The following is a 19194-nucleotide window of genomic DNA, read 5'->3' on the forward strand; positions in this document are numbered from 1 at the left end:
TGGGGCCGCCGGACAGGTGAGTAACTGGTTTGTTGTTTTGGGGGGCACTGGCTACTATTGGGGCACTGGCTACTATGGGGGGCACTGGCTACTATGGGGGGCACTGTCTACTATGAGGGCACTGTCTACTATGGGGGCACTGGCTACTATGGGGGGCACTGGCTACTATGGGGGCACTGTCTACTACGGGGGGCACTGGCTACTATGGGGGGGTTGGCTACTATGGGGGGCACTATATGGGGGGAATGGCTACTATGGGGGGCACTATATGGGGGGATTGGCTACTATGGGGGGCACTATATGTGGGCATTGGCTACTATGTGTGGCACTATATGCAAAGATGTGGGGGATTTGATGGCGGCGGCTGGGGGGGGGTCCAATTCGCACCTCTGCCCAGGGGCCCATAATGCTGTTAAGATGGCCCTGCTGAAAGGAGCGAGAAGGCACAAAGCTCCTCACTCCGATCAGTGTGTATGTAGAGATATCTGACCTGCTCCAGCTTATCACACCTGCTTGTCAGTAATTGGTCAGTGACATTACAATGATTGACACTGTCACTGACCAATCACTGTGGGTCTGATGAGCTGCAGCAGCTCAGATATCTCTACATACATGATCGGAGTGAGGAGCTTTGTGCCTTCTCACTCCTGTCAGTGTGTATGTAGAGATACCTTAGCTGCTGCAGCTCATCAGACCCACAGTGATTGGTCAGTGACAGTGTCAATCATTGTAATGTCACTGACAATTCACTGACAGGCAGGTGTGATGATCTGCAGCACCTCTGATTGCAGGAGGGAGAAGTCAGGAAGCAGTCGGCTGCACAGAGAAGTCAGGAAGCTGCCGACTGCAGAGACACAAAGAGGAGGGAGAAGCCGGCGTGGGGGTAGGCTGGAGCATTGATTGCTGTGATTGGTCAGTGACCGATCACAGCAATCACAACCCTGGGACCAGTGATAGCAGGCGGGCTATTAGCGGCAACCATCAGCTGTCTGTAACGCAATGGTTACCACTCGGACCGGGCGCTGTGTTTACCGGGCACTAGATACACACTGGTGACAGCACAGTAATGATCGCTGTCTAAGGCAGCGATCGCAGTGCAGGGACCAATGAATTGGGTCCATGTACTGCTAGCAGTAATGGTCAGCTGTCTTAGACAGCGATTGTTACTGTGCTATCACTTTTAGTTTAACAGCAGTGACAGTTAGAGCATATGACGGGTATAGCCGTCATGATGCAGGAACGTTCACCCTCTCATGACGGCTATACCTGTCATCGGTCATTAAGGGGTTAAAGAGGTTATCCAGCGCTACAAAAACATGGCCACTTTCCTCCTACTGTTGTCTCCAGTTTGGGTGGGGTTTCGAAACTCCATTGAAGTAAATGGAGCTTAATTGCAAACCGCACCTGAACTGGAGACAACAGTAGGGGGAAAAGTGGCCATGTTTTTGTAGCGCTGGATAACCCCTTTAAGCTTTTAGAATGTTGCTATATACTAATACCCTCAAGGGCTTATTGGCTTTAATAGATTTATTACATTTTTAAATGGGTAAGGCTGGGTTCACCAGTTGACCACATTTTTGTGTACATTCTTTAAAAAAAAAAAGGCTGCGCTTCGATTGTTTTTTTTTTTGTTTGTTTTTTAATAATGAAAAAGGATTAAAAAAAATGTAGTGTGGACCCAGCCTAATTGTATGACAATGCAGTGACGTTAGTGAATAGTCCTATACATAATCTCCGATGGTTCAAGTGACTAATTAAAAACCTAGAAAACCACAAATTTTACACACGTAGTTTAACTCTTGTTGCAATCCTGTGTCCAGTAATGCCATTTGGAGCACTGGATTGGAGAAATGGATTGGTACTCTGGGAATGGTAACCCCAGCCCCAGTTTTCCAAATGGCCTTACCTTTTACCAACGTGTTCGATAAAATATAATAAAAAAAATATCCCACCGCCCTACCTCTCATAATCAAATTAAATAATTCCCCATACAAAATGAATCGTTACATAAAAACAAAACAAAAAACACTTAAAAAAAGAAGCAATCAAAAGGTCATATAAAATTAAAAATATTGCTGTTCAATTTTTACCTTATGGTGAAAGGCATAAATTTAATAGGCAGAAAGAAAAGAAAAATCCATTATCCCCCCAAAAAAGTTAATCAAAAAGTTACATGAAACCCAAAATGGCTTCATTAAAAATTGAAACTTTTCCTGCAAATAAACATGCCTGTCAACTAAAAATAAGTTGTGGGCGTAATGTAAATTTTTACAGTTTTATGTTCTCTTCAATGCAGTGAGTTACAGTAAGTACAAATTCAGTGTAAAACTCCTCTTCAAGCAGACATCTGATTCCCTGTTTTACCTCAATTACTTCATAGTGAAGAGGGGGCTGCAAGGACACCCATTCCAACCTTCATGCTCCAGTAGAACCGGGCCTAGGTGCAAGTCTACTAGGAGGCTGCCATTAAACAATAGGCCACATAACACCTCCTTGCCAACAAGCACCATCTTGCAGAGCATTGTCCCATCCACCCATCTTCTAGCACCACTGCTTCTGTAGCAGTCACCTTCGCCATGCTAATAGCTCATAGGACACAACTTACAACCTTAACAGGACACCTGTCTTATTACCAGCTGCGATGGCTGGCATACCATGCCATGTTCTCTGTTATCTTTGTTTGTTACTGATGAAACTAAGTTAATACCTTTGCTCTATTGGTGTACAGTGATGGCTTCGATTAGGGTCATGTCCTTAAATAGCACAAAAACATAGCCAAATTTTCTCAATATTATTCCCTAGTTCAGCTGATTTTCTATGGCTTTAGGAGACACACCTTCGCTCTACCCACCTACCTCACCTGCTAGGCTTTTCATACTCTCAGTGGTTTCATAGCAGTCCCACACCTCAGCCTCCAGGGGGGCCGGCATCACCATTAGCAAAAATATCCCGTATCAGGTACTATCTAGCCAAATTGATCCTGTGGCTAGATATGTGTGTTCCTAAAAACCCCAAGCCTGAAGAACAAGAAAACGGCTGCACATCTCACCCTAACAATGGGGCAGTGTCGTTCGGCGACCACCATCACCACAAAACCTCTTTTTGTGGTTTTGTACTCCACCCAGTAAGACCCAAATGTTACCATTTAGCAGGAGGCGGTCTACATGGTAAGTACGTCCTCTCTCTCCTAGTCTAGGTGGGAGCACATGGAGTGAGCTTTCAGACTTGTTCACATTTGTGTTGGTTGGTGGCCATTGTCTCTGTCTGCTGTGTCTGTGGAGTGGTGCTTTCCTGGCCTGCAACATTAAGGGTTGCTGGACCGCTGGGCTGCCAAGTCCAAAAAGTCCAAAACGACCTGGGAATCAATGACCCTTGGTCATCAAAGGGTTAAAGGGATTTTTCAATAAATTAGCCCTGCACTGACCTCTGTGGGTGTTGTATATTCTACATACACTTCTATTTTTCATTTAGAGCACTATTTAGAGCACTCAGACTTGGTCACATGACCTCTCTGCCTGTGTTTTCTTTACTTCCTGTGATGTCACGTTCCCTTTCTGTTTCCTGTTCCTGCCAGTGAGGGAACAGTTAGTCATCAGGTGGGTGGGGTTATACATCCACGTTTCTTTAGCCCCACCCCTGTAGGAGGAGCTAACATCTGAACCTAGTAAAAACTGCAGCAGTGAGGGCAGCATGACATGGAAGAGACCGATAGCTATGTTGTGGGGGGCACAGAGGTTAGCCATGTAGTGGATGGCACAGAGGTTAGCCATGTTGTGGGGGGCACAGAGGTTAGCCATGTTGTGGGGGGCACAGAGGTTAGCCATGTTGTGGGGGGCACAGAGGTTAGCCATGTTGTGGAGGGCACAGAGGTTAGCCATATTGTGGATGGCACAGAGGTTAGCCATGTTGTGGATGGCACAGAGGTTAGCCATGTTGTGGGGGGCACAGAGGTTAGCCATGTTGTGGGGGGCACAGAGGTTAGCCATTTTGTGGATAGCACAGAGGTTAGCCATATTGTGGATGGCACAGAGGTTAGCCATGTTGTGGATGGCACAGAGGTTAGCCATGTTGTGGGGGGCACAGAGGTTAGCCATGTTGTGGGGGGCACAGAGGTTAGCCATTTTGTGGATAGCACAGAGGTTAGCCATATTGTGGATGGCACAGAGGTTAGCCTCCCTGAGGCTGGGTACACACTGCGTTTTTGCTGTCCGTTTAACAGATGAGTCTTTGATCTTTCATTTTAACATACAGAAAAATGTGGTCAATCACGCTTTTGTGTATGCTAAAAAATATAAAATCATGGATCCGTTTTGATACGGTTTTACATTTTGATACTTTTTTTTTTTTTTACATAAAAAGGATACGTTAAATGGACAGCTAAAACACAGTGTGAACTTAGCCTCAGGGCCTTTCATCCAAAGTAAATAAAAATTTACTCTTATAGACTAGTCCTTTGGTCAGGCTTTTTTTTAACAAAAACCAGGAGTGGGTTGAAAACACAGAAACTGTGCAGATCTTTTAATTATAACCTTGCCCTTTTAGTTCCATTCCTGATTTTGAAATATTCAACAAAAGACTGACGGAAATACTATGTGTGAACATAGCCATACGCTGCTGCGTCTAAATTAAATTAAAACAAATTATATAAAAAATACTTGTAGCTTTTCCTCTCTTAAACTACATAAGATGCTAAGTCTCGTCTTATCGTTCCAATGTGGTGCACTGCACTGACCTTCTCTTTATGAACTGCGTTTTTCTTACATGTGGCTAGTTACCAAATTTGATATTGTTCATTGTTCTTATAATTCCAACTCAGAGAGGCCTGACTACAACCTGACTACTGTTTAAATAGTCTTCTCAATACCATAGCAAACCTTTGTACAGTTAAATATTTGATCTGTAACTTTTGTCTAGTGGGATATGTGCCAGCGTTTCTGTACACTCACAATGTTTGTACCTTCAATACTTCAATAAAAACAGATTTGAAAATAAAATATTAAATAAGGCAAAAACGATATAAATATCACTGTAATCAACCTGACCCACAGAAAACAATTTTTACCATGAAGTGCTCTGTGTAAAAGCAAAATCTCCTCCCCCCTCAAATCACAAAATGTCTTTTTCTTTTCTACTTCACTTTGTATTTAAATGGAAATTATCACTAGAAAATACAATTGGTCCCGCAAAAAAAGCCCTCATGCTTCTGTAGATGGAAAATTAAAATTAAAAGAGTTCTGGATTATAGAGGGGAAAAATAAAATCACAAAAAACTTAAATTGGCTCCATCCTTAAGTAGTTAAAGGGAACCAATCACCCCGAAAATCAATGTAAAGACAAGGATATGTGCTGATAGATCACCCAGCACACTTCCCAAATATGCCCCTGTAACCTCTGTGCCCCCCTCAATGAGACAGTAATCTTACTTTCTTCTTGTCACGCGCTGTATGTAAATTTTTGCTAACTAGTCCGGGTGGGCGTATGTAGTCCTGGTGGGCGTATGTAGTCACGGTCCGTGGGCGTATCTACTCACGGTCCGGGGGCGTATGTAGTCGCGGTCTTCGGCTGTAATCACGCCCAGAGGGGCGTGATTCGGCGGCTTGCGGTCCAGTGACGTCATCCGGCGGCTTGCGTTCCGCGTCGCGGCCGCGCCGACGTGTTCGGGAACCCGCGCATGCGCAGTACGTCAGCGTCGTCTCCCGCCGTACTGCGCATGCGCGGGTTCCCGAACACGTCAGCGCGGCCGCGACGCGGAACGCAAGCCGCCGGATGACGTCACTGGACCGCAAGCCGCCGAATCACGCCCCTCTGGGCGTGATTACAGCCGAAGACCGCGACTACATACGCCCCCGGACCGTGAGTAGATACGCCCACGGACCGTGACTACATACGCCCACCAGGACTACATACGCCCACCCGGACTAGTTAGCAAAAATTTACATACAGCGCGTGACAAGAAGAAAGTAAGATTACTGTCTCATTGAGGGGGGCACAGAGGTTACAGGGGCAAATTTGGGAAGTGTGCTGGGTGATCTATCAGCACATATCCTTGTCTTTACATCGATTTTCGGGGTGATTGGTTCCCTTTAAAGAAGGAGTCTCACAAAACAGAAAAAAGGCAGATAGGCAATGGGTGCGGGAAAATAAACAATGTAATCTCACTCCTCCCTCCTGCCCTGTAGCTCCGCTCCCAGGTCCCATTGACAGCAGCCGATGTCCTGCAGCTCTCCTAGCTGCAACGTCACATACCTGGCTGAGCAATTGCCTGCTCAGCCAATCAGTGACTGGGAGGGGACACCACCCCAATCACTGATTGGCTGAGTGGGTAATTGCTCTGCCTGGCTATGACGTTGCTGCTGGAAGAGCCAGGTACGTGACATACCTGTTTCCAGCAGAAGATGACAGCCATCTGCTTTCAACAGGACCCAGGAGTAGCACAACGGAGACATGATATGCTAGTGCCATGTAAGCAATAGTAAATAGTGGGTCCCCGGGACAATGCAAATAAGCTTTCATTAAAGGTTTTCTAATGTTGCTTAATGCTTTTAATTTATTTAAAGGAAAATGTGTCGTCCCAGTTGCAGGCTGTCAGGACATGCTAGGAGTGATAGTTTTGCATCTTCTGGAGGACACTGTTTTTCCTGGTACTGTCACTTTCCTGATACCATTATAGGGCGGCATGGTGCCCCGATCATGCCGCACCCTCCCTGCCTATAAATCTCCGGTTCCTCTGGTGCTTGTCTGCAGAGCGCACAGGACAGCTGGCATGTAAAGCAGGGCACAGGGAGGATGAAAGTTGCAGATAACCCTGGCACAATGCCAAGAATAATGTATGTAGGGAAATCTCACTGCCGAATCCTCAGGACCAAAGTTCCAGTCTGTCTTTGATTATTTGAGTAAGACTATTCAAGGGATTACAAATAAGCAATAATCTGTCCTTTAAATATCAATTTATGGCCTGAACGCAGCATCTGGCCACAGCTGGATAACATTTAATCCATAAAATAGTCAAGTTTTCAATTTGTTTTAGACATTAAATAATCTTTGCGAGAAAAATTAATCCCTGCTATATCCTCACCGACAGGAAACGCTCGCTGGTAGGGTGGGGTGAACGTATAGTCCCCTGTTCAGGTAAGGGGGCTTCACTTTAACACGTCTGATTTTTGTAATATATTGCTGAGCTGCATGAAAAGAACTGCTATATTGCCATATTGTGACATGCCTATGCACTCTACACAGATCAGTCATAACACTAAAATAACCACAATGTAGCATATATAAGGACATAGCATATAAGAGAATCTAGACATTAAGAGTTAGTGTGCAGTAGCTGCAGAAGAGGATACTTGGTTCGTCTTAAAGGGGTACTCCAGAGAATGTATTTATTTACTTTTTAAATCAACTGCTGTCAGAAAGTTATATAGATTTGTACATTTCTTCTATTTAAAAATCTCAAGTCTTCCAGTAGTTATCAGCTGCTGTATGTCCTACAGGAAGGGGTGTATTCTTTCCAGTCTGACACAGTGCTCTCTGCTGCCACCTCTGTCAGTGACAGGAACTGTACAGATCAGTAGCAAATCCCCATAGAAAAACTCTCCTGCTCTGGACAGTTCCTGACATGGACAAAGGTGGCAGCAGAGAGCACTGTGTCAGACTGGAAAGAATACATCACTTCCTGCAGGACATACAACAGCTGATAAGTACTGGAAGATTTTTTTTTTAAATAGAAGTAATTTACAAATCTTTATGACACCAGTTGATTAAAAAACATAATATATCTTCGGAGTGCCCCTTTAAAAAGGTATACACATGTACAAAACCTATCCACAGGATATGCCATAGGTGTCTCCTGGATGCAAGTCCCACCACTGAGATCCACACCTATCTTTAGATCGAGGGCTCCCTGGCTCCCTCCAACCTGTTTATAGCCATGTGGACGTGCAATAGGTGTCCCAGATGTGTATACCCCTTTAAGAGAAGACAAACTTTATTTATACCAAACAAATGAACGCTTCTTTATATACAATAATGTAATAAAATGATTCTCAATGGTTGAGTCAGCAACTTCCACAAATTATTGTAACAAAACCACAGCAGTCTAATAAAGGCAACCAACCTGTATTTTATTTGAAGCAAATTGCAGGTACGCCAGAAAAGAAGCCTGGGCAATATATGACCAATGTTTTCTTCAATCTCCTGATTTTGTTCTCAGGATTGTTAGGAAGAAAAGGTATCTGAAGGATGAGTGTGTAATGCGTCACATACAGTGGCACAGTCATCTTAATGGTTTCAGCTCTCTTATAAGACACAACAGGTTAAAGGGGTATTCCACTCAAACATAACTTTTCATATGTTGCTGCCCATGGTGAGCCTAACAATTCATTCCATACTTCTTATTATCTATTCAGTCTCCTTCTCCCAGTTCTGAGCTGCTGCTTTCTGCTAAAGACACAAACATCTGTTTGAGCTTTTCTCTCTGTCTCCCCCTCCTCCCCCTTCCCTTCTAAAGTGGCTGATGTAAACTATCTGCAACTTTGTAGCAACCCTCCCAGCATTACAAAGAAGCTACAATGTTGCAGATAAAGCTTGCCAGGGACTTGTTTACAGCAGCCGTCTCTGGAAGAGGAGAGAGAGAGAAGGTCTCACGCACAGTTTTCTGTGTCTTCAGCAGAAAGCAGCAGCTTAGAACTGGGAGAAGGAGACTGAATAAATAATAACAGGGGCTCTTCCAGGACTGTGTTACTTCACACAGGTCCACAGCAGCTTCACACTTCCTGCCATTTACTCTGTGACTGTCCCCCAACACACAGCTCCTCTGAGTTGTCGCCCCAGATGAGAGATATACTAGCTACGCATCTATCTACAATCGAGGTCCCACTTTACTGCCCCTCCTAATTCCTTGGCAAGTTTTCAGGCCACAGGAAACAATGGAAGTCCAACAATTTTGGTGATGAAAACAAAATTTCCACTTAATCATATTCACATTAACAAGCTTTTCAACACTGTGGTTGGATATCCAATGCTTTGCAAAAACTAGTGACAGAGATAGCATTCCAAAGATGTTACTTATCCCTCGCTGTGTAAATACTCATCAGATGATTTTTATTGTTTCTTTAATTAAAGGGAATATATATCGCCTAGATTCCTATCTACTAATTTAAGTCAGATACTGGATCATGTTCTTTTTTATTACCTGTTTCTTTTTTTCTGATTGTTATTTATTTTATTCTATTTTTAGTTAATTTTTTTATTTTTTGGCAGGGGGAGGGGGTTACAGCATTTAGGGACATGCTTTATGGCAAGTATCATGGGAAGTGGACATCTCTAGATCCTATTCTTTTTATGGGACAGCATGTTCTATAAGTGGTCTCTGCACCAATATATTCCTACACGAGAAGAGCGGAACGCTGGAGCATATTCCTTTAAGTATATCTGACCTTTGTATGAGACTTTAATTGACTCCATACACCAAGCAGAAAAAGCACCTGGTCTTAGCACCAGCACTTCTGATATGTCACTATGTTATAAAATGGGAAAGTCCAACAGCAACTAGGTATCATTCAGTATATTCAAGCTACTGATCAGCTTCTCAGATAGCTAACTCTCCCAGGGGCGGATTAACTTTACCATAGGCCCCGGGCTGTTCACCAAGCCTGGGCCCCCCCTACCCACTGTAACTATGGCGGTACTAGCCTGGCGTTCATAGTACAAGAGGATAATGTCATGATGTCCTGATTTGTGCAAAATTGCCATTAAAAAAAACTGTTATTTTTTGCAAATCATGGCGGAAGTGTATCCAGGAGACAGTACACCACTGAAAGTATAAGTCTTTTTGGGTGGTCATGGGTCCCCCAGGAGCTCAGGCCCCGGGCTGCCGCCCGGAACGCCCCTATTATAATCCACTACTGAACTCTCCAGTGTGCACCCACCTCTCTTCTAGCTTGCAATTTGGACTTTGCTCCATGGTGCTGTTGGAACCAGTTACTTATGTTAGGTCACTATGATATGCCAGAAGTTTTTAAAAAATCAAGGTACACTTTAACACTTAAAGGGTACTCTGGTTGGGATTCCTAGCGGCGGTGCATGAAACTGACATGTCAGTTTTCTGCGGGCGCTATTCAGTGAATAGCGGCTGCAGAAAACCTGTCAGTGCACACAATGGAGCGTGCGGCTCCAGCCGCATGCTCCATTGTGTGCAGTGGCGAATTCGGATGCGGGCGTGCACGGATGCGCCCACATCCGTATTCAGCGGCAGTGAAGATCATCTGGCCGAGACTGCAGTCACGGAACAGCTGGTGTTTTACCACATGGGAACATGTCCTAATTCTGCACGCCAGGCAGGAGGAGAACTGTGAACTAGTCATCTGGGTGGTGACTAGTGACGACTCTCTGCCTGTCAGTGCGCTGTGCAGGGATGATTTACAGGCAAAGAGGCAACTTTGCTTGTCGATAACTCCTGCAGAGTGCGCGGACAGGCAGAGAGCCGTGCCTAGTCACCACCCAGATGACTAGTTCACAGCTCTCCTCCTGCCTCGCACGCGGGATTAAACTGGGTTTTACTGGGACATGAAGCTATGGAGCCCGCAACCCCAGACATGATAGGAGACCCATCTGCAAGGTCTGTGCAGTATCTCTGGGAGTATATTCTGTACAAATGTGCTGATTGGAACCTTTTAACTTGCAGTGGTTCATGTGTTCGGGTGTAGAAATTTATTCACCTAATTGTAGTGTCCTGGTATGGTGTGCGCCACTAATGCTGCGTTTACACGAAACGATAATTGGCCCGATCGTACGATTAACGATCAGCGTTTAGACGGTACATTATATCGTACGGAAAATCGTTTTGCGATCGCTTAAGCCTATCTCACACACTGGTTAAATCGGCAAACGACTGTTTACACGGAACGATCTGCGAATTTTTTGCGAACGACGATTTTAGAACATGTTGTAAGATCAAAATGAACGATTTCTCGTCCATCGTTTGATCGTTCGCTGCGTTTACACGTACGATTATCGTTCAAATTCGATCGTTATCGCGCAAATTTGCACGATAATCGTTACGTGTAAACGCACCATAAGTCTTATGCCACCTGTTAAAAAGTAACTCTGTCAGGTGTCATACTCTGGGATGATGGGTGCCTTTCCACACCCTCACCGCTTGGTGTCCCACTCTCCCCTATCTGTCTGCATGCACAGCTGAAGGACGTTAACTACCATTTGTTATGTTTACTGTTTGACCAATCATTGGTGCAGGTGCCTCACACACAACCCCCCAATTAAACTTCTTCCCTCTCTTTTCTTTACCACTTTCCCCACCAATAGGAGGTTAGACCCGGTCACCCATAAAGGTCAGTTAGTTCCTGGTGGGAGGTCTTTTGTCTTTTGTCTAGTGTATGGTGGAGTTGAAGTGATACAGAGACACAACTACAGCCTTTCAGAGCCTTAGGGCCCTAATCCACGGGACGATTATCGTTCGCATAATCATTAACGATAAACGATTTTAAACTACCGCTGTTGCGAACGGCCTGGAATGGAATGATAATCGTTACTTATAATTGTTCTTGCGGTCATCTTGTCGTCGCTATAGCGTTTGTTGCTACTGCGAACGACTAAACAACTTCTTATTCAATGCGAACGATTTGTAAACGAGCAACGATAAAAATAGGTCCAGGTCTTATTAAACGAGCAACAATTTCTCGTTCGTCGTTTAATCGTTAACTGCTATTCAACCGAACGATTATCGTTTAGATCCGAACGATGAAACGATAATTCGATCCGTGTAATAAGGCCCTAAGATAAAAGCAAAGATGCACTGCTAAACCCAGGTAACTGTCAACTGGGTCAACCTTGCCTACGCCTGGGATCCTTTTAAGAAGCCTGGACAGTCCATAAAGTCGGGATTGATCCTCAGGAGGACAAACTGCCTAAGCCGAAGTATCCTACTTGTAACTGCTCAACTTCCTTGGGTAATCTTGAGGAGTTGGCTTCGCCCAGTTGTTCCAGCCTGGGACTCGTGCTACTGAACCTGACAGTCCCTGAGCTGGTTTGGTAAAAGGCTGTCTCCTATCTAGTTCTCTCTTCTAATCGTATGAGGATTCTCCACAGTGACACCAAGTCACACTCTACACTACACTCCCGGCACACTTCTACCTAGGCAATCCCCAAGACAGCCCCTATATCTCTCCAGAGTTAAGTACACTTCTTCTGCCTTCTCTCCGCAAGCCACTACCTCAGCACCACTGTTACCTGTTTCTGCACCTAGCAAACTGTTACCTACCTAAACAGTTGTTTTCTTTGTCTAACTCCTACATCCTATTTGGCTGTGTCTAATGGCCTTATTCCACAGGAGCGATAATCGGCTGAATCGGCCCCATTCGGCCGATTATCGCTCGGTGGAATAGAGAAAACGATCAGCCGATGATCGTGTCATCGGCTGATCATTTATTTAGGGCCAGACCTAAAATCATCGGTCCCCCACCGCGCATCGCTACGGTGGAATAGCGGTGTGTGGCGAGCGACCGAAGATTTGAGAAGCACCATACATTACCTGTCCGGGCTTCTCCTCCGCTTTGTCTTCCTCCCCGGGTCTCGCGCGCTCTAGCTTCAGAATGGCCTGTCAGCTGTCAGAGCGCTCAGCCAATCATAGGCCGGGACCGCCACGGAACTCTTTATAGTCACTCTGTGTTCTGGAACAGAAATCCTGAACACAGAACTAAAGGTATCCACAAAGTTCTTAAAAAATAATTTAAAGAAGTTCTTTTAGATTACCTCTCACCTCTCCTAACATGATTGTTTAAGTAAATACTTGCCAATAAATGGTAACTCTAGACACATTATCATATTTGTATGTGTGGTCTCTGTGCCGTCCCTCTGTTATTCCCCCTATGTAAACATATAAATAAACTGACAATTAGTGAGTGAGAGAGAATATTTCCACCCAGAATCTGTCCAATCAGCACTGAATGCTAAATATCTCTTGTGGTTTAAAAGTTACCAACACACAAAGTTATAACAACAACCCCCAATAACATTCCCTGTGATGCACAGCTATTTGACATGTTCAGTGTGTTGTCCATGGTGCTGAACACAAAGCAACTTTCTGCATTGATAAGTTTTAAACCACAAGAGATATTGCTTATATCAGTAAATTTTTGAGTCTTCTTTGATATACTGCATGACCATGTTCCCTTTGGGGGAAAAAAATTGATCCAGTATTGCAGCTTTTAAGATGGCAGCCATGTTCCAGACATAGCCTAAAAGACGTGTACTTTTCCCTTCCACTTCTGAAATAAATTTGTGTCCTGCGATTTTTTTTTTTGACTCTGTATTTACTAAACCAGTCAGGTCATGAATGGTGATGGAGCTAATCCCAGTTGGCAGGATAATAAAGACATTGGGGCTTTTCGCTGATCAATGACTATAAAGATAATATATGCCAATGTTACACAATCATAGGTTGTATTGCCAGGGAGGCTCACAAGCTGATCTGACAAAAGTGCATAATAAATCCCATAGATAATCAATCTTATAATTAGGAGCGTACAATGCAATAATTACTATATTATAACTTAGTTAAATTCTGATTGAGGCAAATGTGGTTTACAGGGCCTAGATCCAAACTACTTTCTTTTACTAGTTTTTTTTATGTGTTTGCACTGAACAAATCAAGAGCTGAACTGACTGAACACAAGAAGTAAGACGGAATGGAATACACACAACAAGGCAAACACTATATGACATTACCTTGGCTCAATGTTCAGCATCCATGTTTTTATAGTCTTACCCATGAGCATGCCTATACTGTTCCATGTATCTGCTATTGTCTTCCATTGCCCCATAGTGTGTGTGTATATATATATATATATATATATATATATATATATATATATATATATATATATGTATGTATCTTGTTGCATTGACCTTTGAAAAAACACACTGAGCTATACTTTTCAATACAGTTAACACGTGGTAACTACACATATGCCATATGCAGGGCTATATTTACCCCTAGGAACCAGAGGGTCAGGTATATTGAGGCATCACGTCAGTTAAATGAAACAAAAGTGATATCTTGGTCCACACGGTACAGAGAGGTACACAGTGCTCCACACAGTCCTTCCATTAGTGTGATCTTATTGATGGACTACAGAGAACCCGTCCTGCATTATACACAGTCTGTCCTGCACTTCTAGAGATAGAAGAAACAGGAATGTTCCATCAAGTAGATGGCAGAGAACACAAGACAGTGAATGAAATAGATGCAACTGCTGACCAGAATATGTGCAATCCGAGGCACAAGGCTCAGTAAAATACAGAGAATACCTGGCAGGAAGGACTTCAGTGACTGGATCCAGGAATGACACACTGACACTCCTTTCTGGTCTGGCCCCTTCATCAGGTATCTACTGCATACAGTCCTCCCTGCACTACACACAGCCCTCCCTGCTTTACACAGCCCTATTTGCATTACACAGTCCTTCCTGCACTACACACAGCCCTCCCTGCACTACACACAGCCCTCCCTGCTTTACACAGCCCTATTTGCATTACACAGTCCTTCCTGCACTACACACAGCCCTCCCTGCTTTACACAGCCCTATTTGCATTACACAGTCCTTCCTGCACTACACACAGCCCTCCCTGCTTTACACAGCCCTATTTGCATTACACAGTCCTTCCTGCACTACACACAGCCCTCCCTGCACTACACACAGCCCTCCCTGCTTTATACACAGCCCTATTTGCATTACACACAGTCCTCCCTGCACTACACATAGCCCACCCTTCATTACACAGCCCTCACTGCATTACACACAGCCCACCCTACACTACACAGCCCTCCCTGCATTACACAGCCCTTCCTGCACTATACACAGCCCTACCTGCACTACACACAGCCCTCCCTGTACTACATACAGTCCTCCCTGCATTACACACAGCCCTCCCTGCATTACACAGCCCTTCCTGCACTATACACAGCCCTACCTGCACTATACACAGCCCTACCTGCACTATACACAGCCCTTCCTGCACTATACACAGCCCTACCTGCACTATACACAGCCCTACCTGCACTATACACAGCCCTACCTGCACTATACACAGCCCTACCTGCACTATACACAGCCCTTCCTGCACTACACACAGCCCTCCCTGCATTACACAGCCCTTCCTGCACTATACACAGCCCTACCTGCACTACACACAGCCCTCCCTGCACTACACACAGCCCTCCCTGCTTTACACAGCCCTATTTGCATTACACAGTCCTTCCTGCACTACACACAGCCCTCCCTGCACTACACACAGCCCTCCCTGCTTTATACACAGCCCTATTTGCATTACACACAGTCCTCCCTGCACTACACATAGCCCACCCTTCATTACACAGCCCTCACTGCATTACACAGCCCTTCCTGCACTATACACAGCCCTACCTGCACTACACACAGCCTTCCCTGTACTACATACAGTCCTCCCTGCATTACACACAGCCCTCCCTGCATTACACAGTCCTCCCTGCACTACACACAGTCCTTCCTGCACTACACACAGCCCTCCCTGCACTACACACAGCCCTCCCTGCTTTATACACAGCCCTATTTGCATTACACACAGTCCTCCCTGCACTACACATAGCCCACCCTTCATTACACAGCCCTCCCTGCATTACACAGCCCTTCCTGCACTATACACAGCCCTACCTGCACTACACACAGCCCTCCCTGTACTACATACAGTCCTCCCTGCATTACACACAGCCCTCCCTGCATTACACAGTCCTCCCTGCACTACATGTAGCCCACCTTACACTACACACAGCCCTCCCTACACTACGCACAGCCCTCCCTGCACTACACACAGTCCTTCCTGCACTACAAACAGCCCTCCTTGCACTACACATAGCCCGCTCTGTACTACACACAGCCCTCCCTGCACTACTCACAGTCCTCCCTGCACTACACTCAGCCCTCTCTGCATTACACAGCCCTTCCTGCACTACACACAGCCCTCCCTGCATTACAGAGTCCTCTCTGCATTACACACAGCCTTCCCTGCAATACTTACAGCCCTCCCTGCACTACACACCGCCCACCCTGCACTACACACAGTCCTTCCTGCACTACACACATCCTCCCTGCACTACACACAGCCCACCCTGCACTACACACAGTCCTTCCTGCACTACACGCATCCTCCCTGCACTACACACAGTCCTTCCTGCACTACAAACAGCCCTCCTTGCACTACACATAGCCCGCTCTGTACTACTCACAGTCCTCCCTGCACTACACTCAGCCCTCTCTGCATTACACAGCCCTTCCTGCACTACACACAGCCCTCCCTGCATTACAGAGTCCTCTCTGCATTACACACAGCCTTCCCTGCAATACTTACAGCCCTCCCTGCACTACACACCGCCCACCCTGCACTACACACAGTCCTTCCTGCACTACACACATCCTCCCTGCACTACACACAGCCCTCCCTGCATTACACACAGCCCTCCCTGCAGTACACACAGCCCTCCCTGCATTACACAAAGCCCTCCCTGCACTACACACAACCCTCCCTGCATTACACACAGACCTCCCTGCACTACACACAGCCCTCCCTGCATTACACAGTCCTCCCTGCATTACACAGCCCTTCCTGCATTACACAGCCCTTCCTGCACTACACACAGCCCTCCCTGCATTACACAGCCCTTCCTGCACTATACACAGCCCTACCTGCACTACACACAGCCCTCCCTGTACTACACACAGCCCTCCCTGCATTACACAACCCTCCCTGCATTACACACAGACCTCCCTGCACTACACACAGCCCTCCCTGCATTACACAGTCCTCCCTGCATTACACAGCCCTTCCTGCACTACACACAGCCCTCCCTGCATTACACAGCCCTTCCTGCACTATACACAGCCCTACCTGCACTACACACAGCCCTCCCTGTACTACATACAGTCCTCCCTGCACTACACACATTCTCCCTGCACTACAAACAACACTCCCTACACTTCACACAGTCCTCCCTGCAGTACACACATTCTCGGTGCACTACACTCATCCTAACCAGCATTATACACAGCCCTCCCTGCATTACACACAGCCCACCCTTCACTACACACAGTCCTCCCAGCATTACACACAGCCCTCCCAGCATTACACACAGCCCTCCCAGCATTACACACAGTCCTCCCAGCATTACACACAGCCCTCCCTTCACTACACACAGTCCTCCCAGCACTACACACAGTCCTCCCAGCATTACACACAGTCCTCCCAGCATTACAGTCGGTCCACACAAGCGTTTATCTGCCTGCTGGAATCTACTAACCTCTTTCTGTGCCTTGGATTTCCCTTTGTATTTGTGACTTGGTTTGGATGTGCTACTCCTGTTCTTTATGACCTCGGGTTGGTATTGACTTTGTCTGTGTTTTGTGATTTTGTTCTTGACGTATTCTCCTGGTTTGACCTGACTTTATCAGTCTGTCCTTTCTCCTATCCCTCACATTATAATACTAAGGGACAGTCGTCTGTTTGCGGGACACCACTTTGGGGGTCATTAAATAGGCGAGGACAGTTGTAGGGTTTAGTTCCAGGGCTGCACTCACCATTTACCTTTTCTGACATTACAACCTTTATTTTATTTCATTTTATTTTTTTATTTTATTTTTTTGGTGCCCTGAACCTGGAGGCACTGCAACACCAGGTCAATGCCTGGAGAGGACAGAGCAAGCTCTTTTTCCATCTCCCTGTTCTAAAAATCCATTTAATATATGATCCCCAGATAGGGGACGTATCAGATATTAAACTGATAAGAACAGATACTACACTTGATCTTAGACAAAAGGTCGAGAAACGATACAACCTTCATATGTATATTCTCTGTACATATATGTGTATTACCCTATGAATGTGTGCTGCCCCCACATACAGTCTGTGCTGCTCCTACATGCAGGTGTATAATCCTAAACGTGTGTTACTTCTGCACACATGTGTATGACCTTATGCAGTGGTGGATCAAATGTATCTGGCTGTCCACCCAACCTGTGCACAAGCACACTGACACAGGACCCTACAGTGATGAGCTGATGTGCATTCTCTATATAGTAGATGGCGCCCTCTGTACATCACCCATATAGTGGATGGCCCCCTGTGTAGGTTCCCCTTTAGTAGATGGCCCACTGTGTAGTCCTCCTTTAGTAGATGGCCCCCTGTGTAGCCCATAGTCCCCTGTCTAGTTCCCATTTACTAGAGGACCCCTCTGTAGTCCATGGTCCCCTGTTCAGTCTCCCTTTAGCAGATGGCCCCCTGTGTAGTCCCCATTTAGTGGGTGGCCACCTGTGTAGGCCATGGTCCCTTGTGCAGCCCCCCTTTAGTCCATGGTCCCTTGTGCAGCAACCATAAAGTAGATGAATAGAAAATAAATGATAAACATACAGTAGCTACTATACAGGTCATGGACAATAGTCCTAAGTGTAAAATTTTATGTACTATGGGGGAGATTTATCAAACATGGTGTAAAGTAAAACTGGCTCAGTTGCCCCTAGCAACCAATCAGATTCCACCTTTCATTTTCCAAAGAGTCTGTGAGGAATGAAAGGTGGAATCTGATTGGTTGCTAGGGGCAACTGAGCCAGTTTCACTTTACACCATGTTTGATAAATCTCCCCCATATGTGTACAATTCTCAGTGTGCTGCATTCCCATGTATATGTCATGTTTGTCCCACTCAGTGTTCCATGTGGAGACCACAAATATCTAAATTACTACAGGAATCCCCAATTATTCTCTTATTGTTTGTTGACTATTGTCATAGTATTTTTGCATTGTGATATATTTATATAAAGTGACAACTTTAAATTATTTCACTGATTATTTATGACTTTTGGCCTGCACCGACTCGCCCTCGTCCCCTGATATATTTGTATTGTAGGATGGAATTTGCACTTATTAGTCGCACCACAGATAATTATTTGAATGGCATTGCATGGGATCATTTATCTTCTCTGCGAGCGCTGACTAATTACCATAGTGTTCATAAGAGAGTGACTCAAGTCAGCAACTGGTGAAGGGAAATGGGAATTTAATTGGGGAGTTTTCAGGCTTAGTGCCCGGGGCTCTACAAGCTATAAATAGGGCCTGGGCCATATGGTGGCTAAACATAAGCTTTTATGCCATGTGT

The 19194-nt window shown here is 45.5% G+C and overlaps 1 protein-coding gene and 1 non-coding gene across 3 annotated transcripts in view; both read right to left on the bottom strand.

Moving 5' to 3' along the window:
* LOC138770121 (excitatory amino acid transporter 2-like) overlaps nt 1–17444 on the bottom strand; it is a 65050-nt gene extending 47606 nt beyond the window's left edge. The window contains exons 1-2 of one of the 2 annotated variants that reach the window (XM_069949061.1): nt 17345–17444; nt 8114–8231 (exon numbers count right to left, since the gene is read on the bottom strand). The gene's annotated coding sequence lies outside the window, so the exon portion shown is untranslated. The remainder of the gene's footprint in view (nt 1–8113; nt 8232–17344) is intronic. The other variant, XM_069949062.1, reaches the window with a different exon arrangement.
* A 238-nt stretch (nt 17445–17682) lies between these two features.
* Nucleotides 17683–17873, bottom strand: LOC138770199 (U2 spliceosomal RNA). The gene has a single exon (XR_011359436.1). It is a non-coding gene; the product is annotated as a U2 spliceosomal RNA (small nuclear RNA).
* Nucleotides 17874–19194: the final 1321 nt, after the last annotated feature.

The sequence above is a fragment of the Dendropsophus ebraccatus genome, chromosome 12 (assembly GCF_027789765.1).
Source record: "Dendropsophus ebraccatus isolate aDenEbr1 chromosome 12, aDenEbr1.pat, whole genome shotgun sequence".
NCBI lineage: Eukaryota > Metazoa > Chordata > Amphibia > Anura > Hylidae > Dendropsophus > Dendropsophus ebraccatus.